Raw genomic sequence first — 21,789 nt, forward strand, 5'->3', positions numbered from 1 at the left:
GGCCATTCATATGCCAGTTGAGGCTCTGTATGTGGGTAACCAAAGCTAATATTTTTATGGTTTTTCATCATGGGAATGTGTTGAAAACACTCCCATGAATGACTGCCCACTTTACAATTCATATTCACTATAAGACACATGAAGGGAGGGACATGGGTGGCGCTGTGGTCTAAACCACTGAGCCTCTTGGGCTTGCTGATCAGAAGGTCGGTGGTTCGAATCCCCGTGACGGGGTGAGCTCTTGTTGCTGTGTCCTAGCTCCTGCCAACCTAGCAGTTCAGAAGTATACAAGTGCAAGTAGTGGGAAGGTAAACGGCGTTTCTATGCACTCTGGTTTCCATCACAGTGTCCCGTTGCACCAGAAGCGATTTAGTCATGCTGGCCACATGACCCGGAAAGCTGTCTGTGGACAAACGCTGGCTCCCTCGGCCTGAAAGCAAGATGAGCGCTGCAACCCCACCGTTGCCTTTGACTGGACTTAACCGTCCAGGGGTCCTTTACCTTTACCTTTATGACACATGGAATAGAGTTGTCTTAGTATCATAAGTAAGGATGTTAGCTGGGGAGCCCATGGTTCAACTCTGACTTTAGCCAAGAACTCACTAGAACTGTGAGGCTTGGGAAAGACTGTTTTTCGTCTCAGCCCCCCTTTCCTTCCTTGTGGGGATAATAATTCTGGCTTATCTTGAAGGGTTGTTGACCATGTATATAAAGCAGACATAAACCACACTGTATCAATGATAAATATTATTATACCAGGCCTACTGTCTTGTAATACAAGTTGGCTGCATCAGCTTTTAAAAACATAAAAAATATACAAGTGTGCCGTATCTATGAAGTAAGTCAGGTGCACACTGCTCTGCCTCGAAGCAGCCCCTAACTTTCCCTCTCTTTCCAGTCACCCATTAATTCTCCAGATCACCACTTTCCTAGGCTGCCATTGATTTGCCTTATCTTATCATTTGGGTACCCTGAGGCATTTACCTGGCTCTCAATGGGAGGGTCCTTGGCCCAGCCCATAAATTCCATTACCTTTTTAGTCAGTGACCAATTTCAAGGCTGCTGTTTCAGTTCTTAAGAAACAGTCGCCACATGCAGGAATGCCTGCATTTGTTCTTTCTGCCCTAGGCATTTGTACACACTGCGACTTGTTTACTCCAGAGCCAGGGCACTGCCAACACAGGTTGTTATGTACTAAACTTGGATCCTAGAACCATAGGATCCTATAGGCCACTTTTAAAATGAGGCTGCATTTTAAATTGCATTTTAACCTGTATTTTAAATTTTTTCTTTCTTTCCCCTATTATGTTTTTACTGTAATTTTTACTGGTGTTAGCCGCCCTGAGCCCGGCTCTGGACAGGGAGGGTGGGGTATAAATAAAAATTATTACAGTATTATTATTATTATGCAACAACTGATTGGCTTGCAGGAAAAGACCAATCAGGCTCCAGGAGGGAAGCAGAATCAGCCAATGAGACTGCACTCATTGTGTAAATAATGTATATAAAAGCCTGAGGTTTGGGGGGGCAGTTCAATCACTGTTTTACAAGCTGCAATAAAGAGCTTGAACTCATTACAGGACTCCGAGTCTATTTCACATGTGGAAACCAATCACATAGTATATTAGCTACAATCCATATGCATCCTGTAGTTCCTCGAAAAATGCTCCCATTTCATGTGTTTTCCCTCAAACCAGCTTCCATCCAGTTTGAAAACACATGCCGTGGCTGAAGTGTGCACAGTTTAAGCAGCCAGTTCACATGGGCAGATGACAGCCTCCTTGAATATGAGTTGTGGGGACGAGACAACAAATCAGGTAATGACCCCTGACCCCTCTTTAGTGTGTACAGCTACTGCAAATGTGTGTGGGGAAATTACTTCACTGTGTTTTAACTTGCCTGTGTGGACCTGTTCAGGTGGTCAAATTGTGTCTGACTCATACTATTTCAGAACACAAAGGGCTTGCATAGTTGCATTTTATTCTATTCAAACAAAATCATTTACACATAGAAGCCTCACTTCCTCCATGGCACAGCAGTTTTCTACATTTTCTAATCTGTAGGAAAGCTCAGCAATGGAGTCCCACCTGTAGCCTGAATTTATACAGCCAAGCAGCTCCAGACTTACCACCTCACATCTGATTTTAATTCTCTTGGTTCTGTGGTCTAAAAACACAAATTCTTCTTTTTCCCTTTCACAGGTTGTTTCTTTTCTTACATGGTGTGCTGAGTCATGCTGATGGAAATGGACTTTGTTTTTCAGCTACTTGGAGACAGACAATCATTTTTATGAGTACTGAAAGTAGCTTGAGAGAGATAACATTTCCCATGGTGTGTGCACATAAATAATAAAAGTATTATTATTATTATTATTATTATTATTATTATTATTGAATAGGATGTCCCTATTTTCATCAGAGAAATGTTGGAGGGTATATTCTTATGATAGTGTACAACATAAGCAGTGATCCTCTTTCAAACTGCTTTCAGCTCTCCAAAAAAGACATGTTATTTATTGCCAATCATATTGGTTCCAGAACAGAATCCAGACATGGATTCATGTTTATTTGCTGCACATATGTCCCTCAGCACTTAGTAGATTTTAGATATAGGGCAAAGATAGGCATAACAAGTGTTATGTACTAAGCTTGGATCCTAGAACAATAGGCAAGTAGGATCCTGTTATGTACTGAAGTTTTCACCCTGGGCCAGCAGGGGGATACTGTAGATAGTTATGCAAATGAAGGATCGAAAAGTGACGTTCAGTGATTGGATAGTTTTAGAAAATGGCAACAGTCACATTGTTCTGGAGCTCTATATAAGCAGGCTGACTGAGCTCCTCAGTTTAGTTCTGTTCCAGCTTACAAAATAAAGAGCTGCTTTGGAGAAATCGCTGTGTCGTCTGCTATGTCAACCCACAACTTAACAGATCCTAGAATGCAACAACTGACTGGCTTGCAGGAAAAGACCAATCAGGCTCCAGGAGGAAGTTAATCAACCTATTAGGCTAGTAGAATTGTAGAATGCAACAACTGATTGGCCCGCAGGAAAAGACCAATCAGGCTCCAGGAGGGAAGCAGAATCAGCCAATCAGACGGGACTCATTGTGTAAATAATGTATATAAAAGCCTGAGGTTTGGGGGTCCATTAAATCACTGTTTTACAGGCTGCAATAAAGAGCATGAAATCACTACAGGACTCCGAGTAGATTTCCACAAGTGTGTTCAGATAAAGCATTAACCACGGTTTAGCAAAGCAGTGGCATGTGAGCAGGGTGGGGACTCTCCTGGTGGCAACCCTGAGATTACTGGGCAGAGAAATTTGGGAGCTGCAGTTTGGGAGTCTTGGTGTCTTGAAAGCATACATGCCACCCACCCAGAGCCTTGCCACTACCTTCCCGGACTTCATCCCTGCCCCAGTGAGTGCATCACCAATAACAAAAGGATGCCACGGCCACTCCACCCCCTTCATGCGCTACAGATGGCTTGACAGAACAAGACTGAGCTCCATTGAGCCTTGGCCACTTCCATGCTCCTCTCCAGGGCAGCCACAAATAAGAGATCATAAACACCCATTTCAGATTACCCCCAGTTTCGCCTGTCGTGTGAACACAGCATAATCAACCCTATGGTTAGTTGAAACTAGCTAATGTGATCAACTCTGGCTTGATGTTGGCCTGTTTCAAATAGCCTAGGTTGTCTGGTTTGAACAACATGGCAAGCTGTGCTTAATCTGAAACAGAGGCAAAAGCTTCTAACTTCTTTCTCACAGCCATGCCAGTGGGATGGGGACTGTGTGCGCCTGAGATTACATCTAAATCAACCCAATATTTAAAGACTAGTCATGGCAGGTTCTTCACTCGTGTTCGAAATACAGCTTCCTACTGGCTTTGCAATTCATCGGATAGAAGTACAGTCATACCTCATGTTACGTTTGCTTCATGTTATGTTTTTTCAGGTTGCGTCCTGTGGAAACCCGGAAGTAACAGGAAGGGTTATGTAATGGTTCTAGGGGTTGCTTGTGCGTAAGTTGCCGCCACTCTTTTTTTTTTTTTATATAATAATTTTTATTAATTTTCCACACAGATAATAAACAGCAATATAACATAATATAACTTCATACTCATCGGTTCATAACCTTTTTTCTTTGACTTCCCCATATCTCCCCATCCCTGCATCCTTGTTTAATAATTCTTTAGCAACCCTTAAGTCCATTGTCTTAATTCCTTTTCGTAAATATTTCTTAAGTTTTTTTTTTGTTTACTGCTGCAATTCTTTACTTCTTACCCCCTGACATCTTAACATTCCTCAATTTTACAATTATTTTTAAGATATATTTTGAAATTCTTCCAGTCCTCTTCCACTGTCTCTTTCCCCTGGTCCCGGATTCTGCCCGTCATCTCAGCCAGTCCCATAAAATCAATCACCTTTGTTTGCCATTCTTCCAGAGTAGGTAATTCTTGCGTCTTCCAATACTTTGCCAGTAGAATTCTTGCTGCTGTAGTGGCATACATAAAGAAAGTCCTATCCTTTCTTAACACCGCTTGGCCCACCATACCCAAAAGGAAAGCCTCTGGTTTCTTAGGAAAAGTCCACTTAAGGACCTTCTTAATTTCATTATAGATCATTTCCCAGAAAGCTTTAACCTTTGGGCAGGTCCACCAAAGGTGGTAGAAAGTGCCTTCAGTCTCATTACATTTCCAACACTTATTATTAGGCAAATGATAAATCTTTGCTAGCTTGACTGGGGTCATGTACCACCGGTAGATCATTTTCATAATATTTTCTTTTAAAGCATTACATGCAGTAAATTTAATACCGGTGGTCCATAACTGTTCCCAGTCAGCAAACATGATATCATGACCTATATCTTGTGCCCATTTGATCATAGCTGATTTCACCGTTTCATCCTGTGTATTCCATTTTAACAGCAAGTTATACATTCTTGATAAATTCTTAGTATTGGGTTCCAACAATTCTGTTTCTAATTTTGACTTCTCTTTCTGAAATCCTATTTTCCTGTCCTGTTTAAACATCTCATTTATCTGATAGTAATGCAGCCAATCTCGAACCTTAGGTTTTAGTTTCTCATAACTCTGAAGTTTCACCCTTTCACCATCGTATTCTATGATCTCATGATATTTTGGCCATTTAGAATCCATATTAAGCTTTTTTACTTCCCTAGCTTCCATTGGTGACACCCACCTAGGGGTTTTACTTTCCAACAAATCTTTGTATCTAATCCAAACGTTGTACAATGCTTTCCTTACAATATGGTTTTTAAAACTTTTATACACCTTTACCTTGTCATACCATAAATATGCATGCCAACCAAAACTATTGTCATAGCCTTCCAGATCCAAAATGTCAGTATTCTCAAGAAGTAGCCAGTGTTTCAACCAGCAGAAAGCTGCTGATTCATAATAAAGTCTTAAGTCCGGCAGGGCAAACCCCCCTCTATCCTTTGCATCAGTTAAAATCTTAAATTTAATTCTGGGCTTTTTGCCCTGCCAGACAAATTTTGATATGTCTTTCTGCCACTTCTTGAAACAGTCCATCTTGTCCACAATCTGCAACGTCTGGAATAAAAACAGCATTCTAGGCAATACATTCATCTTAATAGTAGCGATTCGGCCTAACAAGGAAAGTTTCAGCCTTGACCATATTTCCAGATCCTTTTTAACTTCTGACCAACATTTTTCATAATTATCCTTAAATAAATTCACATTCTTGGATGTTAAGTTTACCCCCAGGTATTTTACCCTTTTTGTAATTTCCAAACCTGTTTCATTCTGAAAACTCTCTCTTTCTTCCATTGTTAAATTTTTTTCCAACACTTTCGTTTTTTGTCTATTCAATTTAAAACCTGCTACTCGACCAAATGTTTCAATTAGTTCTAATACTCTTTTAGTACTAGTGTCTGGCTGTTGCAAAGTCAATACTAGGTCATCTGCAAATGCTCTTAATTTATAATGTCTAACTCCGACCTGAACTCCTTTAACCAACTGGTCCTTTCTAATCATGTTTAACAAAACCTCCAGGACCGATATAAAAAGCAAAGGGGATATTGGGCAGCCCTGTCGTGTACCTTTTTCTATAGGTATTTCTTCTGTTACCACGTTATTTACAATTAATTTGGCCTTTTGTTGAGAGTATATTGCACCTATACCGTTTTCAAAACCTTGTCCTACCCCCATCCCTTGGAGATTCTTTTTCATAAAAGTCCAACAAATGTTGTCAAAGGCTTTCTCCGCGTCCACAAAAATCAAAACTGCTTTCCTATTAATGTCAACGTCCAGCAGCTCCAAAATGTCTATAATGTTCCTCACATTGTCTGACATATGTCTACCTGGGAGAAAGCCTGTTTGGTCCTTATGAATCTCTTCTGCCAACACTCTTTTCAATCTTTTTGCCAAAATGTCTGCAAAAATTTTGTAATCCACATTGAGTAAAGATATAGGGCGGTAGTTTTTAACCTGGTTCTTCTCAGTCTCTGTTTTCGGTATAAGTGAGATGAAAGCCTCTTTCCACGATTCAGGTGCCTTTTTCCCCTTCAAAATTTCATTGCAAACTTCCTTCAATGGTTGTATCAGCCATTCTTTCAGCATTTTGTAGTATTTGGCCGTCAGGCCATCTGGTCCTGGTGATTTTCCCAATTTCATATTTTGAATGGCACCCTCTATTTCTTGTTCTGTTATTTCCTCGTTTAAGATCCTTTTACTTTGTTCTGAGATTTTTGGTAAACCGTATTTTCTGATGAATTCTTCTATTTCTTGCTCGTTGGTTGGCCCTTGTGCATACAATTTCTTAAAAAAGCTTTGAAAACAATTGTTGATCTCGTTGGGTTTGTGGATAATCTTTCCATCCATTTCTAAACTTGTTACCGTATTCATTTTCTGCCTTTTTTTCAATTGCCATGACAGAAGTTTCCCACATTTATCCACTGATTCAAAAGTTTTTTGTCTCATTTGCTTTATCTTCCATTCTATTTGTTGGTTCATGAGTTCCATGTATTGCATCTGATGAAACTTTATTTCTCTCAAAATCTCATGAGACTTTGGTTTGGACCTCAACTTCTTCTCTCCTTCTTTTATTTTTTCTAAAATTTTTTCCTTCTTTTCATTTTGTTGCTTCCTCTTAATAGAATTTTGTTGAATTAGGAAACCTCGCATCACGGCTTTGCTTGCGTCCCAAATTATTCTTTTTTCCACATCTGTTTTCCTGTTGATCTCAAAGTAATCTTTTAATGTTTTAAGGGCCTTCTTATGGATCTCTTCGTCCTTGAATAGGGTGTCATTCATTCTCCATCTAAAGGAACCAGTTGTTGTTAGTTTCATCTCCATCTTGACCGCATTATGGTCGGAGCACGTTTTTGGGCAGATTTCTACTTTTTTTGTTCTTGACGCCAGACTACTAGAAATCCAAATTTGGTCTATTCTTGTCCATGTCATTTTTGCTTCTGAGAAGAAAGTTCCCTCTCTCTCTAAAGGATTCTTTGTTCTCCAAATGTCAATCAAGTCCATTGTTTCAGTCATTTCAAAAAAGATCCTTGGTAGTCTCCCTTCTTTCGAAATCACTTGTCTCTGTGCTTTGTCCATGTTTGTTGAGACAACTCCATTCATATCTCCCATCATTAGGATTTTATAATCTAAAAAGTCAACTAATGTCTCATGCAACTTCCTAAAAAATTCAGCCTTCCCTTCATTTGGGGCATAAACTCCCACAATTAATATCTTTTCTCCTTGAATTTGTATTTCAATTGCCAGGTATCTTCCTTGTTCATCTTTAAATATTAATTTTGGAGCCAACTTTTCCTTTGCATAGATCACCACACCTCTTTTCTTTACTTTGTCTGATGAGATGAATTCTTGACCGAGTCTCTTATTTATTAATAATTTCCTGTGTATCCTGGCAATATGGGTTTCTTGCAAACATATTATGTCTAATTGTTCTTTCTTCAAAATGTGAAAAACCTGTCTTCTTTTCCGCCACTCTTGGCTTGGTTGCCTGGTTGAACCCTTTCTGTCTGGACAGCCCTTCACTTCGTGGCTGTCTCAGTCGCTGGCAGAATCCGTCAGTGGGCGTTTTTTGAATCTCTTCCAGCAAAGAAGTTCTTTGACGCCAAGTCTCCTCCTACTCTCCCTGCGCGGAAGTCTTCTGCGCAGAGGGAGTGGGCAGCGGAATACCCGTGCTCTCCCCACTAGTCTCCGGTGAAGAGTCCTGGAGCCTATTCTCCGACTCCCCCATCTGCCCCCCTTCTCTCCTGGTGTTACGCTGATTTCCTTCCCCAGCAGATGGGCTGTCTCTCTCCCTACTGGGACCCTCTCCGGCATCCCTCTGGAGCCTTCCCTCCGCCTCTGGCTCTGATGGCAGTTCCCTGACAGGTTACTTCCAGGTTTCGCTGCTCATGCATGCACAGAAGTGCTAAATTGCGCTTTGCACATGCGCACAAGCACCAAATTGCGCCGTGCACCTGCGCAGATATAGCTCTTCAGGTTAAGGGCTTTTCATGTTGAGAATAGGCCTCTGGAACGGATCCCGTTTGCAACCAGAGGTACCACTGTACATTATTTTGGCACATTGAATCCTCCTTTTAAAAGTATAGATATATTAATTTAAGCATTCATGCTTTGCCTTTTTTTTTTTAAAGGAAGTGTTTAGAATAGAAGCAAAAGTGCCCTGAGGATGGTCTGAGGGTGGGAATCATAGACTGGATAATTGGTACCCACATTCACAACCAGTTGGGCTGCAAACTTGCAGAACTGCCTCTCCCTGCCCCAGAGCACAAACCGAACAATAATTGATATGCCCCTATTTCCCCTTTGAAGGAGTCTTAATAAATTTTGTTAAACCTTCAGATTAACATCTAGAAGCAGAGGAAGATATCAAGAGGTTTAATCTCTAGAGTGGAACAGACGCATCTTGGCTAAAGTTGAGGATCTATGTAAATACAACCACATAAACAGTCTGGGATTCATTCTGAACTGTCAAGTACAGTATGATAACCCAGTGAGGGACAATTATATTTTTCTAGGACATTTTAAGAGCTGGGAGACCACATTAGAAACACCCCAAGTATGTTCAGTCCAAACAGATTTACCGTATTTTTCGCTCTATAAGACGCACCAGACCACAAGACTCACCTAGTTTTTGGAGAAGGAAAACAAGAAAAAAAATTCTGAATCTCAGAAGCCAGAACAGCAAGAGGGATCGCTACACAGTGAAAGCAGCAATCCCTCTTGCTGTTCTGGCTTCTGGGATAGCTGTGCAGCCTGCATTCGCTCCATAAGACGCACGCACATTTCCCCTTACTTTTTAGGAGGGAAAAAGTGAGTCTTATAGAGCAAAAAATACGGTATTCTCTTGAGCTCTGAAAACAAAGAGTTCTGAAAGGGAAAATCACTGAGGGCAATTTCAGATAAATAGCCAAAGCTTGTACAGATTATCAGCAGGGCTAAAGCTCACAATGCATGTAAGGCTTATTAGAGGTGTTCAAAATAACCAAAAGGAGGGTGGGTGGGTGTTTTGCTGTGTTCAGGAAATGGTAGGTTCACGGTGTGAAGGACGGAAAAGTATTAGCAGGTGACAGGGAGCAGACAGGATTGCTTCAGTCTTCTCACACAATGGAAAATGTGCTTGACCTCATAAAAACAGATTAAGAGATAAATGGACAGAGTTGCATCCCCGGATAGGTGAATAGATGATACAGGAGCCCTTAGCCCATTGAAACTAATTCAAGTCTTCAGGGCCTGGTGAATTGCACCCTGGGGTACTAAAGGAACTTGCAGATATTATGTCAGTGGTTAATTACACTTTTCGGAAATTCTTAAAGAACCACAAGACTGGAAGTGGGCAGATGTTCCTACGGCTAGAGCACTATTACTCAAACTATTGACCAGACTGCTGTGAACATTTTTTGATCTTGATTCAGAAGATTAAGAAGGCAAAAGGAATTAATATCATTTTTTTTTAATCTGAGTTTGGGAATTAATCCAATACAAAAATGTTTCTCTGTACCTGGCACATCAACACCTCTTCATATTGTGTTAAATAATATTTCCAATTTCAGAGTTTTTGGTTTTTTATTATTAAATAAAAGCTACAAAGACCATTTTCTACCAGCAATCCCTTAGGACAGGGGTAGGCAACCAAAGGCCCATGGGCCGGATGCAGCCCATTCGCCTTCTCAATCCGGTCTGTGGACGGTCTGGGAATCAGCGTGTTTTTACATGAGTAATAATAATAATAATAATAATAATAATAATAATAATAATAATTTTTTCTTTATACCCCGCCCTTCCCAGCCAAGACCAGGCTCAGGGCGGCTAACACCGGATATAAAAACAATTGATTAAAATACAACTTAAAAACAAGATTAAAATACAACTTTAAAAATGCAGCCTCATTTCAGTAGAAACTCAAATCAAAAACTTTTGGGGGATGAAAATGTCAAAATGTGACCTTTTATTTAAAATGCATCTCTGGGTTATTTGTGGGGCCCACCTGGGGTTTTTACATGAGTAGAATGTGTGCTTTTATTTAAAATGCATCTCTGGGTTATTTGTGGGGCATAGGAATTCGTTCATTCCCCCCTCCCCAAAAAATATAGTCCGGCCCCCCACAAGGTCTGAAGGACGGTGGACCGGCCTACGGCTGAAAAAGGTTGCTGACCCCTGCCTTAGGAGATGTTTGTCCATGGTGCCACTTTCAATTACAACTGGATAGAAATTATTGGAGGAACAAGAACATCTTGTTATAGGGAAAGGGAGGAGCATAGAAACCCACATGCCCCCCCCCCAAAAAAAAATTGGCTCTGGGAGGGTCAGGAGAATCTCTAGAAAAGCACACTGGGGAGGAGAGTTTCCCATCTCTTCCCACTCAGTGAAGAATTTGAACTAGAGGTTGCAGCGTTTAACAAAATCTTTAATGCTCAGTGTTGTGTATTGAGTCAAAGGATTTTATATCTGTATTATTATTGTCTGTATTTGCATTAGGGTAAAGTAACTGCCTTTTGGTTCCAGAGGGTACAGCTACTATTGGTTCATTTAAGCTGCTGTATTTGGATCCTCTGTCTTATTGGTTTCCTCCAAAAGGCAGGACTGTGATTGCCTGATATTGTTCCCTCCAAAATGTATCCTTTCTAGCTAGTTCCCTGTCCCTGTAAATGTAGCTCTCCCCTCCCCAGGTCTCAGTCTTGTTGCTTTAATAAAGAAGTGTTACTAGAGAACTGTCTCCAGCATATTATGTCAAGAGAGCTGAAATCACAAACCCCACGTCACAACAACTGGCGACGAAGGTGGGATCCAGAATGCTGAGGAGCGGTTAAACGCAGCCCTGCCTCAGAGTCCGATTGTAGCTAAGAACAAGACTCACTGGCCAGCTGAGAAGACGACCCTGCCCACAGGACAATGGAGAGTCCAAGGGTATTGGAGCCCTTTCAGCCATCAGAGCCCCACATGTGGGAAGACTACGTCGAACGCTTCGAGTTCTTCGCAGTGGCTCAAGGGATCACCGATGCCAGCAAAAGAAGGGCCACATTCCTGAGCTACTGTGGGCCTGAGACCTTCAAGCTGGCCAAGGCATTGCTTGCCCCAGCGAAGCTAAGTGAGACATCTCTCAAAGATATTCTTGCCTGCCTAACAAGCCATTTAGCGCCTACTGAGACCAAGATGGCCCGGCGGATGGAGTTTCATAAGAGGCAGAGTTTCATAAGAGGCAGCAGCGTGCTGGGGAGTCTGTATCTGCATTTCTAGCTGAACTGCGGAAGCTCGCTCAGCACTGCGACTTCCAAGATCTGGAAGAGACTCTCCTGGATCGGTTTGTCAATCTGTGTGTCCGAATTGGTTTTTGTCATGTGTAGTAGTTTCTTTTTTTCTTTTTCTCTTTTTTGACTTTTATTTTTAGTTTTTTTTTCTCCTTGATGGACTTTATTTGTTCAAGGTTGTTCCTTTTTGTGTATGTGTGAAATGAAACTTAATAAAAAGAAATAAAAAAAAAAAAGAGAGAGAGAGAGCTGAAATCACAAACCCCACGTCACAACACTCACATCAGTGTGATACATGGGCAAAATGCCATTCAAAGGCACAGCAGGTGCAACACATAGCCAAGCAAGCAAAGACATTGATCCAGGAACAACACATACCCCAGTTTAGGAGCTGTTGTAAACAAAAATTGCCCTTTTCCCTTATGGGAAAACCATATAGAGTCCCATATAGAGTCCTTACATAGATTCCCTATTGGTAGCAGAGAATAACAGAGGCCAACTAGAGAATATTGAGAAGCAAAGCAGCTAGTAAGCTTGATCTTTATTGATCTGTTGCAACAGGGTGATCCCCTCACCTGCAGGAAAGGAGGAGGAACCCAGAAAAATGGTGCGCAAGGCCTTATAAAGACTTTTGAAATTGCCACCCTGTCGATCAAGACCACCCCCAGAAACATCATACATACATCATAGAAGGGGTGTAACCTAAGACCACAAAAAAGGCAGTCTAAAACAGAAATTTGAATGTTGTTTTTCTCCTGTCCTTGTTTATGTCCTGTCTGGCAGGTTACTTGATTGGATTGCCTGGGGAGCCTGGCCAGTCTTTTGTAATGGTAAATACTTAGTTCCTGGGCCAGGTCACAGGCTCACACCCTATTCTTATCTTAAATGTGCCCTTAAGACAGGATTTGTGAGGAAAGAGGCAATGGGAGGCTTTCCCACTTTGACCTTGCAGAGAAAACATTTGCTCTGTTTAGGAATCAAAATGGTTCCGGTTGGTCTTCCTGTGCTGATCTATGTACGTGCTTGATTGGTATGCTTATGAACATTACCATATATCTAAGACCATAAAATTCCTATCACACTCCTTTTAAGCCCGCTCCCCAATAAAATATTTGAAGGGGCTGGGCCTCCTCCCCCCCCAAAAAAAGTTGATGGGTATTGCCATTCAAATTTTGTGTGTGCTGGGTCATGTGATTGATAATACTGGCCCACCCATATTTTATTTAAGTTGGCACCTCTGCCCCCCAGCAACCTTGTTATTAGGAAGTGGGGCGGGCACTAATTTTTCACCCAGGCGCAATGATCGCATGTTGAAAACGAACACATTTGCATCCACTGTATTAATGGGCTGAGGGACTTTTTTATGTGTCCTTATGGCCAGCAGACAGTGGAAGGAGCGGAGCGACCCAGATTCTAGTGAGTGAGACTGTCCCTGGCTATATTACTGGCTTTAGCCTTCTCACTGGCCAGAGCTGGAGGAGCTAATGGGCAGGGAGGGGGGTAAAAAGTAAACAAAGGAATTGTATAGCACGGAAATATTATTTACAACTTTAAAAAGAGATACAAGGGGAAATGAAGACAAATGAAAGAACCTGAAGGGCGAAATCAAGTTTATTTGCCTTTCAGCCATCAAGTCTTTGGATGTGAAAAGGAGCAGAGGAAAGGGTAGGTGGGTATGAAGTCTGCTTCAAGCAGAGTGAAGAATAAATACAGAAAATAGAAGGCTTTTCTTTTAAAAAGGCAACCGGAGAAGCCATTTCATAAAAAGAAGGCTGGGGTTTCTGTTACCAAGGTTGTTGTTGTCATTATTTATTTAATTTATATACCGCCCTATACCCGAAGGTCTCAGGGCAGTTCACATAACATATCAAATACACAAAATGAAAACAATAACAACCCAATAACACCCCCTCCCAAAAAAAAAGATTCAGCATTTTAAAAAGGGTATAGGATGTAGATCATGTCAAGCAAAGGCCTGGTTAAAAAGGAACATTTTTGCCTGCTGCCTAAAGGTGTATAATGAAGGCGCCAGGTGAACTTCCCTGGGGAAAGTATTCCACAGGCGGGGAGCCACTGCAGAGAAGGCCCCTTTTTGAGTTGCCACCCTCTGGACCTCTCAAGGAGAAGGCACATGAAAGGGCCTCCGAAGATGAACTCAGGATCCGGGTAGGTTCATATGGAAAGAGGCGGTCCTTGAGGTATTGCAGTCCTGAGACATTTAAGGCTTTATAGGTCAAAACCAGGACTTTGAATTGGGCCTGGAAAATAACTGGTAGCCAGTGCAGTTGGGCCAGGATTGGTGTAATATGCTCAAACCGTCTTGCTCCGAATTTTGCACCAGTTGAAGTTTCCGAACCATCTTCAAAGGCAGCCCTACGTATAACGCATTGCAGTAATCTAACCTTGAGGTTATCAGAGCATAGACAATAGTAGTTATGCTATCCCGGTCCAGATAGGGGCATAGCTGGGCCACCAGCCGAAGCTGATGGAAGGCACTCTGGGCCACTGAGGCGACCTGAGTCTCAAGAGACAGCAAAGGATCCAGGAGTTTCCCCAAGCTACGAACCTGCTCCTTCAGGAGCAGTGTAACTCCATCCGGAGCAGGCAACCTCCCAGGGTTAAACAACATGGGGGAAGGAATTGAGCCCTGCAGAACCCCACACTGGAGGTTCCACGGGGCTGAAAAGTAACACCCTCTGGGAACGACCATCCAAGTAGGACAGGAACCACCGCAAAGCGGTGCCACCCACTCCTAATTCGGAGAGTCACTCCAGAAGGATACCACTGTCAATGGTTTCGAAAGCCGCTGAGAGGTTGAGAAGAATTAACAGGGACATGTTTCCCTTGTCTCTCTCGACAGAGGTCATCGTACAGGGTGACCAACGCCAAAACCAGTTTCTGTGCCAAAACCAGGCCAAACCCCTATTGAAATGGATCCAGAAAACCAGCTTCTTCCAAAAGCACCTGGAACTAGTCTGTGACCACTCGCGCCAGAACCACTCCCTCCAGAACCTCGCTCCAGAAGTTAGAAAAACCAAGATTGGGAAGATTTTAACACAGGTAAGACTTAGAAGTGAGAAGGGTAGGGGGATCCAGGGGGAAAGAAAGCTGTGCATGTGATAAAGAGCAAAGCAGAGGGGGAGAAGACAACATAGTTCCATTTAGCACAGGTTGCCTTGTTGACAAAAATGGTTTGCAGCCATTTTGTGATAGCTTCTTTGGGACTATAGATAAGCTCCTTTGCTAATGGGCAGAACTTCATTTTATTTATAATGTTGCTTCCAAGGAGTAGAATAACAAACCCTCTTGAGCAGCAGGCTTAAAACTGGTGGCATTTTGCATATAAAGCTAGGAAGAGGCATTATTGTTATTATTATATTTTAATAATACCCCACCCTTTTTCCTGATGGGAATCAAGGCAACAAACAAGCATTCCGGGAGCCACTTCAGATTGGTGAAGTTAGAAAAGAATGAAGGCACGAAAAGAGACATAAATATTGAACCAGAAAAGGTTTGGAAGCAACTAGGATCAAGAATTGTTTCTGGGGTAAGCAAAAAAGGGGGAAATAACTGAGAAAGCCACAAGAAGCAGCAGCAAAAAGCAACCAACCAAGGGTGAGAGTATTATACCTAATTGTAGTTACTGGGCAACTGCTGAAGAGGGTCACCCAAATATTGTTGAGTTTTCGTTCATTCAGATGTGTATAAATCTAGAAGGTTCCAAACATGCCAGCATTTTGGATCCTCGCCTAAGATAATACATTTAGAATACCCATTTTACAAAGCTGATGCATCATATATGTCTATTAATTTTGCATTGTTTGCATTGTTTGTTTAGGAAGTAACCTAAATATACAAACGGATCCTATTTAGATTATTCAGAATGTGGAAAATGCCGGGATGAAAGAGGAAATGGCATGACATTTACTCATTAGAAGAAGAACAGCAAATATCAGATGCTCAGGTGTCCTATTTTACAGAAGACAGTTGTCATTTTCAAGGGCTTTCAGAGGCTTGTGATGAGGACAGGTGGCAGTTCTCTGTATGAAGGTGTCCTCTATTTGAACGGCCGTGCATTCCAGGTCTGGTCTAAAGATACACAAGGAAGAGTAGGGGCACTGAAGTTGCCCATCAACATTGGCAGGAGACTAAGCACAAACACACAGGCCACAGTATTCCCCAATAAAATGAGATGTATAGTACGCCTATGCAGAATTATAGGGTGACATAACACATCAGTCATACTTAAGGTAATATCATATACCCAACTAAGTCATACTCGGAATCACTGGAATCAATGGGTCTAGTGACTCTGACTTAATAGGATATAAGGTAAAGGTAAAGGTACCCCTGCCCGTACGGGCCAGTCTTGACAGACTCTGGGGTTGTGCGCCCATCTCACTTAAGAGGCCAGGGGCCAGCGCTGTCCGGAGACACTTCCGGGTCACGTGGCCAGCGTGACATCGCTGCTCTGGCGAGCCAGAGCCGTACACGGAAACGCTGTTTACCTTCCCGCTGGTAAGCGGTCCCTATTTATCTACTTGCACCCGGAGGTGCTTTCGAACTGCTAGGTTGGCAGGCGCTGGGACCGAGCAGCGGGAGCGCACCCCGCCGCAGGGATTCGAACCGCCGACCTTTCGATCGGCAAGTCCTAGGCGCTGAGGCTTTAACCCACAGCGCCACCTGCGTCCCAATAGGATATAAACTACTAATATTTTTAAATGCACATCTACACACAGCGTATGCAAATTGGTATCCATTCATTTGGCCAAGTGTCAATGGCTACTCTAAGCACAGACATGTCCAATTTCTGTAATTGGGAATACCTGTATCTAGGGATGTGATATTGCATGTTCAGTCAGGCCCTTTTGCTTTCTCCTGATCCTGAGGAATGTAGTTTGACCCTAAGTAAGTTTACATAGAAGAAGTCTGTGTGCTTCCAAAGACTTACTCCCTAGTAAGTGCACTTTGGGGCAGGGCTATAGCATGTGTTGTATGCAGGAGGTGGGGTCCCAGGCATTTCCAGATAAGGCTGCTAGGAAAGATCCTTACAGAGCCACTGCAAGTCAGCGATACCCAGACATTAGAAGAACTATCCACCCAGATCTTCAGGAGGGCCAGAACTGCATTGTGAAACATTTTCCACATTAGCTTGTGGAAATTTCTTACTTTGGGGCGGTATATTGCTGAAGGGAACGACACACCTTTCCCTGCAGTGAGATTTTCAAATTCCACACTTATCTGAAACACGCACATTTCTGCTAGTTATCTGGGGAAACATTGTACAGTAAACTGGAAGAGGAAGTGTGAGTCACTGGTGCTCCCATTCCCCAAAATGTACATATATTATATATACAGTACTGGGGAATGGGAGCACCAATGACTCACACTTCCTCTTCCAATATTTATTTTAGTGCGTGTAATTCCCCTCTTTGAGAAAGTTCCAAAATTACTGAATTAGAAAGAAGTGCATGTGACACTAAATGTGACACTCGTTTGATACCAATGTTCTGGGCCTGGTTACATGCCACAGACGTGCTCTGGCTTGGGCAGAGACCAGCTTGTAAAGTTATACATGATTCTACAAACCACCGTGTTCACCATAAATCTACATCAGTACTCATAAACCTCTCTGTTTGTTGTTCTACAGCTTTCTCAGAAAATCAAGCATGTGTGAAAGGTCATGGCCACACCATAGATGCGAAGCACATTTAAAACACACGGTCCCCCCCCCACACACCCAGAATCGTAGGAACTATAGTTAACCCCTCACAGAGCTACAATGCTTAGCGCCTTTAACAAACTACAGTTCCCAGAATTCTCTGTGGGAAGCCATGTGCTTTAAATGTATAGTGTGAATAGGACCAAAATTCCACCCGCATTTTGTTGTGTCTCATAGATTTCTCCACTGACAGAGTTGGGGAAGAGCACAGTAGTTTCCTTGTACACGTGCCATTCCTTTCATTGAGGCGCAAGAGAACTTTATGGCTGACTGTGCCCTTAAAATATAACTGTGCCTGCAAGCTCTCTTGGAAGATAATAGTCCAGTATATGATATATGTTAGGTTGGAACTGGAATTCTGTTGCCACTGCAGTATCAGCTGTCAGCAAATTCCAGTCAGATAATGAGACGTCAGACTAGACAGAGTAAGCAGGTCCTGTACTGCTGTTACTGGAATGCCGCTGGGTATCTAACATGACTCATATTCTGAATGTATTTCAGAACATGTTAACACATCATCTGGGGAAATTCTACTAATGGCACTACGCTCTAACAAGAGTATCATAAGGCAATCACCAAAACATGGGCATTTTCTGCTGTTCCCCCATGCAATGGAATAACATCAGTTTCTGTGCACAGCTTGTAAAGACTTTACCTTTCCCTGACCCATAAGATTGGACCTAGTTCTTTTCTGCTTGAATCTCTTCCATTTTCATTTGCTCTTACATACTGTTGTTTTACTGATTTCAGGTTGTATTTTGGTTTGAATGATATTGTTTTTATGCTTTGTACCTCTAGGAGTTGTTTTTGGTCTGTGAATTATCTCAAGATTAGGAAGGGACAGACTGGAAGGAAAGAATATCATATTTTATTTATTTAAAAGCATATTAACATATTAAGCCCACTTATAAATGCTTTTAAATAAATAAAATACGATATTCTTTCCTTCCAGTCTGCCCCTTCCTAATCTTGAGATAATTCACAAACCATACAGTAATATAAAAACAAGAAAAATATTCACACCTATTTGGAGGAAGAGGAGTGGTTAACCATCTGGCATGAAACTGATATAAGCAACATATATTAAAGGCCATTTTAAAAAGAAGTATTTTACTTATTTTGCTTCTAGCCAGTTATCCAACCCCTGAGCTAAGGAGATAAGTAACTATACAACCTTTAGAAGACACCTGAAGGCAGCCCTGTATAATGAAGTTCTTTAATGTTTAATGATGTTTTTATATATGTTGGAAGCCACCCAGAATGGCTGGGGCAACCCAGTCAGATAGGAGGGATGATAATAATGATAATAATGATGATGATAAAAATAATAATAAAATATGACATCCCTATTTTTATCAGAGAAATGTTGGAGGGTGTGAAGTATGAGGGATTTAAACAATTAAACCTCCAAACTACCCTCTGTGTCCCAGCTATGCAGATGGCAGAGTAACCATCATATCGCTGTGCCGGTTTCCAAGTTCACATAAACAGCTCAGGAGAATATCATTGGTGATGGCATGGAAAACTGCCGAAAGAGCCATGAGAATAAATAGTGTTGCCCTCCCCTTGTCCCTCTCTAAGCCCAGGCCATCACGGCAACCAAGGCAGTTTTGGTGTTGAAAGTGGAACTGAAACTCAATTAAAATAAGCCTATTAATCAGCTTCATGATTTAATTGACCAATTAAGTTGGATGAAACCAAATACACCTGTTTGCCTGTTGGAATACTAACTTTCCTGATGTGGTACCAGAACAAAAAGCTCTGTTAAATATATAGAATGCAGAAATGAGCTGTAGTACATTGAAAATATTTTGCATATGTGCCACTGTACATCTGCTTTCTAGCTCGTAGGGAATGACACAGAGCAAAAGTTTTAAGTTTCTGCAATTCTTAGGGCAGAGAAAAAAAAGCGCCTGATCTTACAGCAGTGTTTTGTTTGTTTTCACTGCTCATTTTCTGGGATGTAAAACCTGTTTTCCTAATCCATCTGATCAAAGTTGGAAAGGATGAACATATCCTCTCTTCAAACAAGCATCCGGGCAAAAACAAACAATGTCATGTTACAGCAAAAAAATAGTTTTTATTCAGTTTGATGATTCAGAAGTGTTGCTGAATCAGCCCAAGAGCCAAAAACTCCATGTTCTGTTTAGGACAGTAGCCAGCCAAATGCTTCTGAAAAGCTTCCAAGCAGATTCCAAGTGGATCCCTTCTCAGCGTCTAGTATTGTGAAGTATTCAGCCTTCTGTTGTTGTTGTTGTTTAGTTGTTTAGTCGTGTCCGACTCTTCGTGACCCCATGGACCAGAGCACGCCAGGCACTCCTGTCTTCCACTGCCTCCCGCAGTTTGGTCAAACTCATGCTGGTAGCTTCGAGAACACTGTCCAACCATCTCGTCCTCTGTCGTCCCCTTCTCCTTGTGCCCTCCATCTTTCCCAACATCAGGGTCTTTTCCAGGGAGTCTTCTCTTCTCATGAGCTGGCCAAAGTATTGGAGCCTCAGCTTCACGATCTGTCCTTCCAGTGAGCACTCAGGGCTGATTTCCTTAGGAATGGATCAGTTTGATCTTTCAAACTATACATAGTTTGAAACTATACATAGATATAAAACTAATTGGCACTAATAGATTGTTTTTGTACAGCACTGTTGACATGTAAACATCTCAGTACATTAAAATACATGAAAAAAATACATGCGGGCCAGTGCAGTCAGAAGTTCGAGTGTCAGACTAGGACCTGGGAGACCAGGGTTCAACTCCTTGTTCTTGGCCATGAAGCTCACTGGGTGACCTTGGGCCAATCACTGCCTCTCAGCACAACCTACTTCACAGGGTTGTTGTGAGAGGGGGAGGGGGTGAACCATGTGACCACCTTCAAGTTCCTTGCAGGAAAAGCGGGACGACAGTGTAATAAATACCTAAGAAATACAAGGAATGCAACAGCATTCAGATTTCAGACTGTCTTGGAGCAAGAGGGAACTGCAGGTTCTTTTTTGCTCATGACTGTAGAGTCATATTTTTTCTTTTCATGTTTCAGGGAGACAGCACCACTCATTTGTAAAGGACTCCTCCTTCACATTCTGTTAAGTTGTGGGTGAACATATCAGACAACACAGCGATTCTTCAAACAGCTCTTGCTTATTCACAGGCCAGGACAGAACTGAACTGAACTAAAGGGTTCAGCCAGCCTGCTTATATAGAGCTCCACTACAACGCAACAGTAACAACTTTCTGTAACTATCCAATCACTGAACGTCACTTTCACTCCCTTATTTGCATATGTGGACCTGAGTGAAAACTAACTACAGTATCCAACTACTGGCCCAGGGTGAGAACTTCAGTACATAACACATTCCATAGTTGTGAAGCAGAGGGGATTTCAGCAGATGTAGTTTGCATGGCAAGCATCCAAGATCTCTGAGTGCCACCTACACAACTGTTTAATAGTGCAGTATCCCCATCTTCCTTCTCATCTGGCTATCTTAAATCTTCACCTCTATCTACATCCATATTATTATTGCTTCCTCTAGCTATGATTGTGTCTGCTAGGTTTTGGAAGCTCAGGCACAACCCTCAGTGTCCAAAGCTCTCACAGAATGTCTGCAAGATTTGCAGCTGAAAACCAGAACTCTGTATTTGGAAAGGAAAAAGCCCCAATCAGGTACCAGTCTAACATTTTATAGTTCAGGGAACCCTCAGATAAACAGGTTTGAAATAAGCCAGACTTCCCAACAACTGAAATACAAACAGACGCACTGCTAGAATTTTCAATGCCTTGCCGGATCATTATCACTAGTTGGTACCGGGCTGATCCCGGAAAGCTGATTAATTAATTAGTTAATGATTTAACTGTGGCCTCGAAGAGTAATTGTTAATGCTTTGATTGTGGCTTTGAAGATACGGAGAACTGTATTGTTAGCAGCAATAAGCATTTAAGGAATGCAGCAGCGTACTTAACAAATCTGAAACTGAAGTTTTAGTGCCTGAGGTGGAAAATGGAAACGGTGTTCCCGGTTTACACTAATTAATGTGGTTGAACACATTCTGTCTACTGGAGAATTCTCCGCCAGCCCTATTAAAATGAACAGAAATTAAGCAGGAACATGAATGACAGAGTAATTCCTGTTCATTTCAATTGGGTTTTCACAGACCGTTCTGGTGAAATATGCTCCATGGTTGTTAAGGACAATCAAAGAAACATTTGAACATTTTATTGTAGTAGAGGATTGAAATATTTTTTTAGGATATACAACCAGAACCAGTATCCATGCCTCTCTTCAAGAGCATTGGCGATTCTTCTACGGTTTTCC

General features: G+C 41.9%; 1 long non-coding RNA gene across 1 annotated transcript; it reads left to right on the forward strand.

Annotated features, from left to right (window-relative positions):
* Positions 1-12,694: 12,694 nt before the first annotated feature.
* On the forward strand, positions 12,695-15,507 carry LOC307206575. Its single transcript, XR_013834371.1, has 3 exons — positions 12,695-13,436; positions 14,638-14,823; positions 15,182-15,507. It is a non-coding gene; the product is annotated as an uncharacterized lncRNA (long non-coding RNA).
* The last annotated feature ends 6,282 nt before the right edge of the window (positions 15,508-21,789 follow it).

Source organism: Podarcis cretensis (assembly GCF_951804945.1).
Source record: "Podarcis cretensis genome assembly, chromosome: 17".
NCBI classification, from domain to species: domain Eukaryota; kingdom Metazoa; phylum Chordata; class Lepidosauria; order Squamata; family Lacertidae; genus Podarcis; species Podarcis cretensis.